A 15,280-nucleotide genomic window follows, 5' to 3' on the forward strand; every position below is an offset into this window, starting at 1 on the left:
TTAGGTACAATTACTGTAGTGGTTTTACAAACAAGAAAGCTAAGGCACGGAGATGTTAAGAAATTATGGAGCAAAACTCAAACTGAGGCAGTTTTGCTCCGGAAGTTGAACCTTAACCATTATGCTACAGAGCCTTGCTGAATTCCATGTTCAATACTCTCCATGGCACCCCGATACTCGTTTAGAAGGGAACAATGCATCCACCAGGCAATTTTATTTACATGACCACAAATAAATTATATAACCATAGCTTGGTTTTGCTTTCTTTTTTTCATATCATCAGCCTGTGTACATATTATGTACTCAGGGATTAAGGAACCTGACACTGTAAATAAATGAAATAAAATATAATTGCCTCCTTCAGGCAAACAGAATATTTTTAATGTCCCATTTCAATGTTGCTTTGGGGTCTTCTTATACAATAAACCCTGAACACTGCCTCAAGCACCGTGGGCCAGATACATACCACAGCTGAACAGAAGGCAGAGTCTCTGTTCATCAAGGCAATTATAGTTTAGGAAGGAATTTTTCCAGCACTTTCCATATGGTCCTGTCTATCACGACAACTTGAACAGATTTCAGTAGTTCCCCCTGAGTTTGGCAAAGTGCAACATCAGAAGGTCAGATGCCCTGGGTACAGTGCATAATTACTTAATGTCCAAGTTCTGGAAACCTACTTCTCGAGTTTTGTTTCTTCCACAGAGCGTAACCCTAGCCAAAGCTCCCCAGGAGACAGATAGATTATCCTAAAAAAGGCACTTACCTCCAGAATATCTGTGTGGGTCCTTTTCTTTTTTCTATCTCAATGAATGCCAGTGTAGGGAAAAATTTGTAGGTAAATCTTTTTCAAATAAACTCAATTTTCAAAAAGTAAGGGCTAAGTCAAACCACAAATTCTACTTAAAAAATCAAACAAGCAGAGAATTTGGAATAAGACAGACTCTATTAGACTATATTAAAAAGAAACTCGTAAGTGGAAAAACAATGACCCATTAAAGAGTAAAGTGAAACAATTACCCCAAACTGCCTGCCCTCATTTCGAGGCAGTATATATTACTATGAAATACTCTCAATTCTGTTGAAATAATCTGTAGTCATCTGGTAGCCGTGGTGCCTTTTATTTCTTAATATGACTATAGTCATTGTTTTTTATACAGATGAACTCAACGATTGCCTACCTGATCTCAACTCTTGAGCAATCAATGGTGACTAATGTCACAAGCATTAAACCATATTAAGCAGGCACACTTGGTAGACCAGGCAAGGTATACTTGGTAGATAACTTTATATGGGAATTCAAAGAACTACAAAAGAAATGACTCAGTATCATTTTTATCTTCAGAGAAAGTTTCTTATCTTCTGAAAGTTTTGTGACATAGAACCATAGTATTGTAAACTTTAACATGAATAAAATTTTAATATAGTATGGAAAATGGTAACATGAAATTAAGAATGAAGGCCAGACTATCCACCAAGTGGTAAAAGGGTATGATTATATTTCAGGTCTCTGACATTGGCACAATATGATAAAAAATATATTATTCAAAAGGAACAACAGGTTATCAGAGGTAGATGACTAGACTAGAAATAAAGAGAAAGGTTTATACTCTGACTCAAACTAAGAGTCAGACAAAAAATTGTACCAAACCCAGACATTCTCAGTATACTCTGGGGTGCAATCAGAGATATTCTTTGAATGCTTTAAATTTTGTTTAAGGCTTTTCATAAACACCTGCACACCTCTTTTCACACACTGAAGTGAAGGAGACTTTTCTATTGGCCACTGCTTAATGCTCAAAGTGTAGCCAGCTCCTTCGTAGGTAAACATTCCTCAGAATTGTATCCAAAAGAATGGCACTGTATTACAGGGGTCCCCAAACTTTTTACACAGGGGGCCAGTTCACTGTCCCTCAGACCATTAGAGGGCCAGACTATAAAAAAAACTATGAACAAATCCCTATGCACACTGCACATATCTTATTTTAAAGTAAAAAAACAAAACGGGAACAAATACAATATTTAAAATAAAGAACAAGTAAATTTAAATCAACAAACTGACCAGTATTTCAATGGGAACTATGCTCCTCTCACTGACCACCAATGAAAGAGGTGCCTCTTCTGGAAGTGCGGTGGGGGCCGGATAAATGGCCTCAGGGGGCCGCATGCGGCCCGCGGGCCCGTAGTTTGGGGACCCCTGCTGTATTACTTCCTTTTTGCCTGAGAGTAACAAAGAGTGTCTGTTTAGTTATTGAAGTAAATTTTTTGAATATTTTAACTCATTTAATCTCAAAAACACTTGAGAGGGCAATTATTTTTCCCATTTTATGGATAAAAAAAATAAGTTAAGTGAAGGTGTGAACCCTGTATGACTTTTCACAATTAATCAGTGCTGGAACCCTGATTGTCCAGCTCTGAGGTCGAAGCCCACACGCAGCTGACGACTAAGCACTCAGTCCATGCGGTGGAAGTCACAGGCTAATTCCCTCTGCTGTCCCATTAGCTGCTCCACAGCCCCAACCAGCTGCCTGCACACGGGACCAGCTGGTCACCATGGAATCCAAGGAAACAGAGTGGCAGGATTAGTGTAAAACTATCCCTGTGAGTAGAAAACGGCATGTCTCATGAAGACGAATAAGTAGTGCAGTTTTCTTATGCACAGAAAAGCATGTTAATGTAGAATCATGCCACTCACATTGCAAACTCAACCCCTTAATTATGCCCTTAAAACTTGGAAGGACAGGAGGGAACAGTCCACCACCAGAAATAAGACACCAAGTCTGCACACAGAGACTAAAAATGTTTTTTTTGTTTTTTACTTTTCCCCTGGAGTCCGGACGTGTATGAAAGCGTTCCTCTCTCTGGCCTCCCTCTCCCTCTTCCCTTCTCTCAGTGGTCTCCTAGACATTTTGCCCTCACTTTCTCCACTCCCATCCCTCTTCTTCTTCTAGGTAATAGTTTTCATCTAGTTCTCTCTTCAGAGAGCAGTAGAGGTTTTGGTGTCTTAGGCTTTACTGGGTAAAGAAAAATTATCACTTTCAGATCAACTTCAAAGTGAAACATTAACAGGACGAATACACCTTCCTCGATGTACTACTGACCAGTCCACAAAGCCTGACTGTAAATGTTCCTTCCTCTCACACAAGTTGACTGTCTGTCGTCCTAGCTTGCAGGAAGCAGAGTCCTGAGAAGGGCGTGGGGAAGGATGTATCCTTGGTCTGGGACAGCAGGTCAGGGAAGATGCCTCATTAGGCTTTAACAAGTTAATGTAAGTTTTTTCGAGTTGATGTTAAAACAATTTAAATTATTAGTCAATTTAGCTGCCTTTTTATTGAATAACACAAATGAATTATTTCTGTGATTTTAGAAAAAATAATTTTCATTGCATTTTGGGGTCTAACATCATGTTTCTCTGTTTTGTTATCTGGGAAAATATTTCTTCTTCCTACATTTCTGATTTCAGACTTCAGTAATTTCAAACATGAGTCTTTAAAGATGTATTCAATATTTTATTTTTCAGCTTTCTATTTTCTATGAATATTTGGAATAATTATGAAAATTTTTGGATATCACTTCATTTCTTGCTTTAAATCTAACATTCAAATCTGCTCAAAACTCAAGTGCAAAGATAAAAATTAAGCAACGTTTTAGAAAATCTGACAGTTTCTATTTAACATACAGAAGAAGAATATTAGTAACATTAATAATGTATGTATAGGGATGTTTATTGCAGCATGTTGTGATAACAAAAAGTTACAACCCACCTGCATATCAATCAATAGATACATTACCTGGGTGCTGTGTCACATTGGACAGATGTTAATTCTGCAGACATTAAATGAATAGAAACATACATTCCAATCTTGAAAGAATTTCCATGAAAAGAAAATTACAGAATAAAATGCATTAGTATGATTGCATTTTGAAATCAACAATAGGCCCTGGCTGGTTGGCTCAGTGGTAGAGCATCGGCCTGGCGTGCGGAAGTCCTGGGTTCGATTCCCAGCCAGGGCACACAGGAGGAGCGCCCATCTGCTTCTCCACCCCTCCCCCTCTCCTTCCTCTCTGTCTCTCTCTTCCCCTCCTGCAGCCAAGGCTCCATTGGAGCAAAGATGGCCCGGGCGCTGGGGATGGCTCCATGGCCTCTGCCTCAGGCGCTAGACTGGCTCTAGTCACAACAGAGCGTCGCCCCGATGGGCAGAGCATCGCCCCCTGGTGGGCGTGCGGGGTGGATCCCGGTCAGGCGCATGCGGGAGTCTGTCGACTGTCTCCCATTTCCAGCTTCAGAAAAATACAAAAAAAAAAAAAAAGAAATCAACAATAATAAAGCTCATTAAGTGAACATATAGTTAAATCAATGAAAAGTATATAGAAGTATAAATACCAAACTAACATTGTTTTTGTATATATGGGAACAGAAGATCAAATAATTGTTAGTAAATTTTCCTTTATGCAGTTCAGAGTTACTTGAACTGTTACAGTAAACATGTTTTTTTTTGTTTATAATAGAAAAATAATTTTATTTTAGATACTTTTTTTTTCTTCTATATACTTTTCTTAAGTTAAGCCCATTTAGCTTAGAATTGAAGCAAAGACAACTCATACTGGGGTGGACCAAAGAGAACTTTTAACTTTGCTTCCTTATTTTATTAATATAGGAAATGAAGTTCAGAGAATTTAACTGACTTACCAAAGGTTGCACAGCTATGAATAGTAGAGAAGGACTAGAATTTATTTCTCCTGACCTCAGAATCAGAGCTTGTTTCTATGTTGATCAAACTTCATCATCAAAGTGACCAAAGGAAAGAGGAGACTAAATTGTTTTCCCAAAAACTATGGGTAGGCCCTGGCAGGTGGCTCAGTGGATAGAGCATCAGCCTGGCTTATGGAAGTCCTGAGTTAGATTCCCAATCAGGACACACAGGAGAAGCAACCATCTGCTTCTTCCTCCCCCCTCCCCCATCTCTCTCTCTTTATCTCCCACAGCCAGTGGCCTGATTGCTTCAAGCATGGACCTGGGTACTAAGGATAGTTTGGTTGGTCCCAACCAAGTGTGTCAGTCTCATGCTCTAAAAATAACTTGGTACTCGAGAATCAGCCCCAGACAAAGTTGCTGGGTGGACCCTGGCTGGAGTGCATGCAGGAGACTCTCTCGCTATCTCCCCTCTGTCACTTAAAGAAATGAGGGTATATACTCTAAAAAAGCAAACAATTTTGTTGTGGCATTATGTTTTACCTTAAAAACTAATGTCAATTAAGTAAACAAACCACTGTCACATATACATGAATCTCACTAGCATAATGTTTGGAGAAAAGAAGACAGATGCAAAGAGAACATAATGATTCTATTCATATAAAAATCTAAAACAGGACAAACTAATTACTAGTGTTGGAAGATAGGATAGTGGTGATTCTTGGCAATGGAGTCAGAGAATGGGCAAATGGGAGCTCTGCAGTGCTGGAATGTTCTATGTCTTTATCTTCATGCTGATTATATGGATGTGTTTACTTTGTAAAAGTATATTGAACTGAATGCTTATAATTGTTCACTTTTCTAAATGCATGTCATAAAATATGTTCATTAAAATAAATGTTTATATCAAAATCCCAATGTCATTTTTTAAAGAAATAGAACAAAAAAAATCAATAGATTTATATGGAATAACAGAAGACCCTAAATAGTCAAAGCAAGCCTGAGAAAAAAGGATAAATCTGTAGGTATCATATTACCTGACTTCAAATTACACTACAGAATTATAATAATCAAAACAGCTGGCCCTGGCAGGCTGGCTCAATGGATAGAGTGTCAGCTAGCAATTGGATTTTCCAGGTTTGAACTCTAATTAGGGCACACATGAGAAGTAACCATCTGCTTTTCTTCCTTTCCCACTTCCTCTTTGCTTTCTGTTCCCTCCTCACAGCCAGTGGCTCAATTAGTTCGAGTGCTGGCCTTGGGCATTGAGGATAGTTTGGTTGGTCTTAGCATCAGCCTCAGGTGCTGAGGATAGCTCAGTTAGTCCAAGCCCTGGCTTCAGGTGCTAAAGATAGCTCAGTTGATTTGAGCACCAGCCCCAGACCGGGGTTGCTGGGAAGATCCTGGTTGGGGCACATGTGGGAGTCTATCTATCTCCCCTCCTCTCACTTAAAAACAAAACAAACAAAAAAACCCACAGTATTGACAGAAAAACAGGCACATAGACCAATGGAACAGAATTGAGAGCTCAAAAATAAAACCACATGCATACAGGCAAATAATTTATGACAAAAGAGAAAAAAACACAATAAAGAAAAAAAATCCTCTTCAATAAATGGTGCTGGAAAAATTGGAAAGCCACATGCAAAAGAATGAAACCAGATTACAGTTTGTCCTCATGTACAAAAATTAATTTAAAATGGTTCAAAGACCTAAATATAAGATCTGAAGCAATAAATTACATAGAAGAAAACACAGGTACTAAACTTATGGGCTTTTGTCATAGAGAACATTTTATGAATTTGGCCCCAAAGGCAAGGGAAGAAGAGGGAAAAATAAATGAATGGGACTACACAGTGGTGGAATTCAAATAATTTAATAACTGGTTCTCTGCCCTAATGACCATTTTAAGTATAAAAACAATATGCCAAAAGGTATTTTATAATATTATTTTATGCATTTAATACTTAAATAAGAACAATAAAAAAGGTTTACAAAACTAGATTATGTTATAAGAAAGAGTTTTTAAATATTAATGAAAAAATATTAAATAATATCTGACAAAAAACAATAAAGCTGTTATTTAAGATATTTCCATATTGCTTCTTGATTGGCATCCTCACTTGCAATTTTGTTCACCTATGGACAGAATGAACATCACTACAGGAGTTTAGAATATGCTGTTGCGCAGCTGAACGTTAAAAAAGAATAGGGGCCTGACCAGGCAGTGGCGCAGTGGAAAGAGCATTGGACTGGGATGCTGAGGACCCAGGTTCGAGACCTCAAGGTCGCCAGCTTGAGCGTGGGCTCATCTGGTTTGAGCAAAAGCTCACCAGCTTGGACCCAAGGTCGCTGGCTCGAGCAAGGGGTTACTCGGTCTGCTGAAGGCCGAGGTCAAGGCACATATGAGGAAGCTATCAATGAACAACTAAGGTGTCACAATGCACAATGAAAAACTAATGATTGATGCTTCTCATTTCTTCGTTCCTGTCTGTCTGTCCCTGTCTATCCCTCTCTCTGACTCTCTCTCTGTCTCTGTAAAAAAAAAAAAAAAAAAAAAAAAAAGAATAGGGAATGTGAATTTGGGATTTCCACATTAGGTGGCAGCCCAAGCACCCAACTTAGAGAGAACCCTGGTTACAAGCGCCATTTTAACAACCAGTTCACCAAATTTAACAAAAATTTAAATATCTATTCTGATAAACCAGTGAGAACTGGCTAAATCCAACCACTCAAATCAAACTCAGAAGCTTCTGTACAGCAAAAGAAACTGACAACAAAATAAAAAAAGGAAAACACTACCAACAAAAAAAGGAACCAACTGAATGGGAAATGATATTTGTAAACAGCAGCTCCAATAAGGGGCTAATATCCAAAATATCTCTTTATATAAAGAGCTCATGCAACTCAACACCAAACAAACAAACAATCCAAATAAAAAATGGGCAGAGGACTGGAACAGACACTTCTGTCAAGAAGACATACAAATGGCCAACAGATATACAAAAAGATGCTCAACTTCACTAGTTATCAGGGAAATTCAAGACAAACTACAATGAGGTACCACTTCTCACCTGTTAGAATGGATATTTTAAACAAAACAGGTAATAACAAGTATTGGAGAGGTTATGGAGAAAAAGGAACCCTCATTCACTGCTGGTGGAAATGTAAACTGGTACAACCACTATAAAAAACAGTCATTGGTGGTTCCTCAAAAAATTAAATAGAATTACTATATGGCCCAGTAATCCCTCTTCTGGGTATCTACCCAAAAAACTTGAAACACATATGTTCAAAGATATATGTACTCTTATGTTTACTGCAGGATTATTCACAGTGGCCAAGACATAGAGACAACCAATGTCCTTTGATAGATGATTGGGTAAAGATGTGGTATATATATACAATGGAATACTACTTAGCCATAAGAAAAGATGAAATACTTTTATTTACAACAATATGAATAGACTTTTAAAATATTGTGCTAAGTGAAATAAGTCAGTAAAAAAAGCTAAGAATATAATTTCACTCATATGTGGGATATAAAACTATAATTCATAGACATAGACAACAGTGCAATATCAGAGGGAAAGGAGTGGGGTGGTAATAAAGGGTAAAGGGGGTCAAATATATGGTAATGAAAGATAATTTGACTTTGGTTGTGGGCACATAATACAATATACAGTTCATGTATCATAGAAAAGTATACTTGAAACCTATATGATCCTATTAATCAATGTCACCCTAATAAATTTAATAAAAAAGAAAAAAAATGTGGAAAGTAAGGATAAAAATATTCAAATGCCAAGCTATTCTGTTTTATAATGTAAAAGCTAAGCAGAATTTTCCTAACAAGGTCAAATGAAATAAACCTATTTTTAAAATTAAAAAATCATTACCAAACTATGAAAATTAACAGGAATCATAAGATATTGGCTAATTCCATTAGTTTCAACCTAATACATAGCCAATAGGTACCTGTTAGGTGCTAGCTGCTGTGGTAGGAATTCAAAGTGTGAGAAATTCAAAGATAAACAAAATGTATTCCCTTACTCTGAATATGATCAGCTGACCCCTGCATAAGCAATTAGAAATCACTGTGAAATTTTTAGTAGGTGAATAGCATGAACTAATATAGAACATGGCACATACATGATCAGAATATGGAGAGCCCATGAGGCTCACAAGCCTGATAAAAAAGATTGGTTTTTATTCTGTAAAAGTGATAACATTAGTAGCTAACAAAAAAAAATTAATGTGATTTTTTACAACCTGAATACCCATATCTATATATATATATATATTAAATCTTGAGATAAAGTTGATAGTTTATTAACATATGCAATTTTTATTTTGTCACTTCACATACCACTTGGTAAACTCCAGAGATGTTCACACCCCCAGTTTTGATGAGAAGCATGGAGTCATGGCTGTCTCTGGTTACAGCACTTAAGTCAGGAATTCTGGGGCAGTCGACAGAGCGTTCCAGAGGTTGGGCACTGGAGTTACACAGCAGGACTTTGAATACTGACTCTACTTTTCCTAGCCCTATAACTGAAGACAAGTAATTTAACTTCCCTTCACTCCATAGGGCTCACCTCCATAAAGCTGTGAGGATTAAATTGGATAATCCAGTTAAAGCACTTAGCACAGGGCTTGCTTGGCCCATAGTAAGCATGGAATAAATGTTAACTATTGCTAACTATTGCTATTCTACGCAGAAATTTTAACCTTCTCCCTCTGTGTTAGCATCTCCCATCCCCACCCCTGCAACCAGGACACCACACATTGTTTAATATGCATCAGATTTCAATACTTTTTAATTGAATTGAATCCAATGATTCCTTATGGTGTATAAGAGAAAGTCCATCTCTTTAATTTGCAATGAAATGTGTTTCCCATTTCTGTCCCCTCCTATTTTCTAGCACTTTAGTTTCTTCACTGTTCTGTATTAATCCCCGTTCTGATCACACAAGTCTAAAATCATTTCCAAGCATGTCTTGTATTTTTCTTTTTCATAATGTTTCTTTGCTTATGTCTTGCACTCTTCCCATTTCCAGAAATCTCTTTCTTAGTTCTCTAAAATTGTACTTCTAAAATTTAACCAGTCCTTTTAAGGCCATGATTAAATTGATCTCCTATAGCAATGTTTCTAATTTTTTTGATTCACAAAACCCTTCAAGAATTTAACAATTTCGATTTGACAATTTTCTTTCTTAGAAAAAATAGGTACATATATACAAACCATCCACTTTTTTTTTTTTTTTTTTTTTTTTACAAACCATCCACTTTTTAAGGTTTCACAATCCTCCTGAATCTTGGTCAGTCCTCCACCTAGGGTCTTAGACTACCATTACCATGACAAAGTTACCCTTATTCTCAATGTTTATAGTAATTCCTCTCAATGACTTTGGTTTATAATTCAACTCAGTCAGTGAGGTAGACTTAGAACAGGCCTCTTTGGCATATGCCACAGCACTTTATGAAATCAGTCACTGTCTTCAACACAACTCTTCACTGTCTATACATTAGCCAATTATATCATATAATGCAAGAGCCTCCTGGGCCAAAAAGGTCTCTGAATATATTATTTCTAAAGGGCAGGGGCCATTCATCAAGAAAGACTATTTAAGCTCAGAAACACGGCAGCCGGGGGTGACAAAGGGTACAAGGACATCTGACTTTCACGGCTGAGCTTCCAGGCTTAGTGGGATCACAAAGGAAGGAGAAACCAGGCATATACATTTCAAGGCCGCAGACCCCTCTTATATTTATAACAAGATGTTTTCCTAGTAACAGTGTATTTTGCTGAAAACATTTAAATAAAAGCTTCCACAGCCTCTTCTGAAAAGATGAGTTTGCATTCCCCAGTCAAGCACCTGCCTGACTTTATTGTGCTCTTATTTTAGTCCCTATAAACATATACCTTCTTTCATAAGACTTGAGTTGTTCTCTGTGTAATTATCACACACAACACACAGCTTCTAAGAGGAGATTAGGTGCAGAAGATCTTCCTGGCTAGCTCTGGAGAACTGTCCTCTCTGGTGCTCTCAGCTGCTAGAGAAGCAAAGTCATGGGCATGAAAACCATTTCTAACTCAGCACAACACTTTTAACATGATAGCTCACAAAATGCTCTCTCACTGACTTTGACATATGTTCTCCTAGTGTTGAAAGGTCTTTTCACTGGAGTTTCCTCCCAATTGTCTTAGTGTGACTAAAGCAACCTTTGTACAATTCTGATGAGAACAAAAACGCTCCTGAGTCAGTGACCTTGTTTCCTTCTCTATTCCTTGTCAATTCCAGTATCTGACTGACGGACTGCACCTTAATAATAATAATCAGATCTGAATTAGTACTTGGAACCAGGAGACAGCTGTCTCATGGGCCTTCTCACTCACTGAGGGCCATTTTAATTCACATTGGACTCACAGGCTAATTGGGCAACTAAAACTATATTCAAGGCAAAAGGCAAGTAAGGTCTAAATTACCCTTGGCAATCTCTTCAAATACCCATACGTCTTATTTCAGGATTTTGACTACACAGTCCTGCATAATGTGATATGTGATTATGCATAATTATGTACAATACATAATGTCTAAGTGCACATGCTTATTCAGTATATAATATCAAACATATATACAAAATAATACTTTATAACATTTTATTTCCCAGTTTTCCTCTCTCACAAACAGAGTGGTTGAATTGGCATTAATCAAATGCATTAGAATTCAAGTCTCTCCACTTCAGAGGTGAGAGGCACCGTTTAGCCTCCAAGTTCTCTCTTAAAGCTTTGCTTCCTGTTCTATGCTTGAAACAAGCCCTTTTAGAACCAGTTGTATACTTCAGATATCATTTCCATGAAAAACACTTTAATAAATTTCAATGATCTTTCATTAAAGAAATCAAATAGTCACAAAAACCTGAGCTAGGCACCCACTAACCCCTCTGACTATATGGAAAGGCAAGCAGGTTTGCTTTTCCAGACAGAGCCCTGATCTTTTCAAATTTCTATCTGTTCTTTGCTGCCTTTCTTCTAGAAAATGATTCGTTCATCTGATTGACTTTCAGTGTGAGATTGGAGATTTTTTTTTTAAAAAGCCAGTAAACATTAAATATGTACCATTTTTAATATTGTAGTACATAGTCAAACTTGAGTTTGATGCCTGAGCAAATGTCTGTTATGTGTGTGGTGGGAGTTGAGGGTGGGGATTGGATTTTATAACTTCTAAGCAAAGTGTTGTCCCTCTCAAAATGGAACAGTGTGTCTTACCTGGTTCTCACTTTGAAAAGCTGCGCTTTTTAAAGTTCAACTCCCTTTGTTACTGGTAGAAAGAAGACTGTGGTGATGACTCCGTGGAGAAAGTGACAATGCTTTTCCCACTGTCTGGTGGGGGGGAGAATGAGAACTCTTAATGAGATGCCAGGAAATTCTGTAAACTGGGAATAACACTAGCTAATAGGGTTGAGGTCAAAATTTGGGAGGGGTAAAACACATGATTTGTTTAAACTGTTGCTCAGTGTATAAAGAGCCTTCTATTGTTGTTGATAGTGCTTCTTGTGCTGGTGTCATGACAACAGGCATCCTGGAAATAACTTTAGATCTTTTCGGAACTACCTAGTGAAGTGTTTTAGCTTACTGACACAAGATAATCCAAAGATATATAAAAGGCAGATAGAGTTCACCTTTAAAACTAGATAGTCATTTAGAAACAAAGATTCAGCCAAGTTTTTCATTTTCGGTATCCTCTGGAGGTAAAGCCGTGAGTTTGTGAGTTTCCTTTTTGGAGAATGAGTAGAAATCTGGAAAAAAAAAAACAAGAATGGCTCTATAGGTCATTTAGTTCAACACAAATGCTTTAAACATGATAAAATTGAGAACAATGGAGGCACCAAGGTAAGAGCTACTTGTCACTATCAGTAGGTCTACACTACAAGCAAATCTTCTTTCCTCATTTGTCAAATTCTAAGAGGAAAGAAAAATCAAAGTTATGTTTAACTATGAAAAAGAAACATAGCTTAATCTTCTTTAAATAAAGCAAACTCTATGTAACTTTTAAAATTGATCTTATTATTGATATTTAAACTTACCCTGCAAAGTTTTCAGATATGTGGCCAAAACTATAGTTATATATCTCTACAAAGAGTTGAATAGTTGAATTATTTATGCATTTTTATTATAAATTTAATTATGTCACCTACCTGTGAAAACAGTATCCCTTTACTATGATAACCCTTTTCATAACATATTTATAGAGCACCTGCTGTATATCAGACACTCTGCTAGACACTTGGGACAGATATGTAAGCGAAACAGCAGAAACTCCTGTTCTTGTTGAGCTTATTTTCTACTAGCAGGAGACAGTCACAGATGATAAGTGTCAATAGTTTTAGAATATATTAGAAAGAAGTGAACACCAAATTTTTAAATTGAGCAGATGAAGGGAATCAGAAGTAGTGTGGTGGGAGCCAGGTAGACTTTAAATAGAGGGGCCAAGGTAGACCTCCCTGAGAAATTGACATATAAGCCAGTAGTTAAAGAAGGGGAGGAGGTAGCCATGTAGATAATGGGAGGAAGAATGTTACCAGCAGTGGGAACAACCAATGCAAACAGCTAAAGTGCAACAGCAAAGAGGCCATTGTGGTTGGAGCAGAGAGCAAGAGGGAGAGCATAAGGATGAATCAGAGAAGCAATAGGGGTTTATCTCATTGAAGGTTTGTTTGTGTTTTCTAAGGAATCTGGCTTTCTAAGGAAATGGGTTTCTTGTACTGGAATGACTTATACTTCAAAAAGAAACAATATGACTGCTGTGTGGAGGATAGACTGTAGGAGTAAAAGTTGAACCAGGAGGAAAGCTTGGGGGACTGCATCAGCAACCCAAAGAGAAGATGGGCCTGCAAGCAGGGAAATAGGCAGATGGGATGAGGGGGAGGTAGGGTTTTGGATGTATTCTGAGGGCATAGCCAACAGGATTTGCTGCTGGATTGGTTGTGAGGTGAGAGAGCAAGAGGATTCAAAGATGATACCAACGATGTTGGTTGGCCTGAGCATCTGGAAGGATAGAGTTTTCATCAGCTGAAATGGGAAAGGCTGCAGGTAAAACAGATTTGGTGATAAGCTAAGGAGTCACCTACCTGTGCCTTAATTGGCTGAGTAGTATGTGCTTCCATCATGTGACATGCAAGCCTGACCTGTGGTGGCGCAGTGGGATAAAGCATCATGTAACATGCTTACTTTATTGTAAGTTATAGATAAATGAGTGAAGAAATTAGAGAAATGTGAATGTTTCAAAATTAAATAATGATTATTACAGATATAAATACTTATATGCAGGAAGAAGTAGCGTGTAATAACTAAGACCATTGTATAGAATTGGAAAGGTAATTTCACCTCCTCAAAAATTTACCTGCAAATTGAAAACAAGGAGACTTTTATCTTCTTCATCATGCTTATTCTCATCATCATCTCATCACTATCATCATCATCATCATTATAATCATCACTATAATCAGTAGTTTTATGAGCCAGAAATGTACTATGTGTAATTAATTTACATATTATGTAATTAACCCTTACATCAATCAATCCTTACATCAATCAATCCTTACATCAATCTTTTTGTTTATGTTTTTATTATAATCATGATGCTGTCAAGAAAACTGAGGTACATCTTTCCTAAGGTCATAATGCTAATGAGTGGTAACAGGACAGTGAGTTTACTAAAGTTTGTTAACTCCAAAGCTCAGCTTCTGAGTCACTAAGCTCTATTGCTAAATATTGGCAAATTTCAAGGTAAAGGGGTTAAATGTTCAGAACTCTGGAAACATTTTCAAATGAAAATTAAATTGTACACTGAGAGATCAGATAAGAGAAATTGATTTTAGCACTCTAGGAATTGAGGGAAAATAGTACTTTCAAAAGTTCTATAGGATGCTATATTCACTATCAATAGTTATATAACATATTATGCTACAACTTAAAACAAGAAATATTATTTCACACAATTCCGTGTGTCAGGAATTTGGAAGGTGCTTAGCTAAAAAGTTCTATCTCAGGAACTCTCATGAGGGTGCACTGAAGATGTTAGAGGGGGCTGAAGCTATATGAAGGCTTAGATGGAGCTGGAGAATCCACTGTCAAAATGACTTCCTCACGGTAGTTCCTTACTGGCAGTTGGTAGGCAGCCACAGTTCCTGACCATGTGGGTCTCTCCATAAGGCTGTTTGAATGTCTTCCTAACATGGCATCTGGCATGCCCAGAGTGTGATCCAAGACACAAAGCAACACAGAAGCCAGGACAACTTTTATGATCTAGCTTTGAAAGTTGCATACTATCATATACCTCATTCTATTGATCACAGTGATGAAGGGGGCTATACAGAGTGTGAATACTAGAAGGGAGAGATCATTGGAGACCATCTTGGAGGCTGGCTACCACAGATACCTTAAAAAATTCTCCATCATTGTCGACTTAGGAAAATGGTAAATTTTACACACAATTTTTATTAAGATACTTAACCTAATCACTGTGGTCATTCTAAGGTATTATTATGTTTATTTTCAGGAAGCTTTCATATACTATTTAGACT

The sequence above is a fragment of the Saccopteryx leptura genome, chromosome 5 (assembly GCF_036850995.1).
Source record: "Saccopteryx leptura isolate mSacLep1 chromosome 5, mSacLep1_pri_phased_curated, whole genome shotgun sequence".
Classification (NCBI taxonomy): domain Eukaryota; kingdom Metazoa; phylum Chordata; class Mammalia; order Chiroptera; family Emballonuridae; genus Saccopteryx; species Saccopteryx leptura.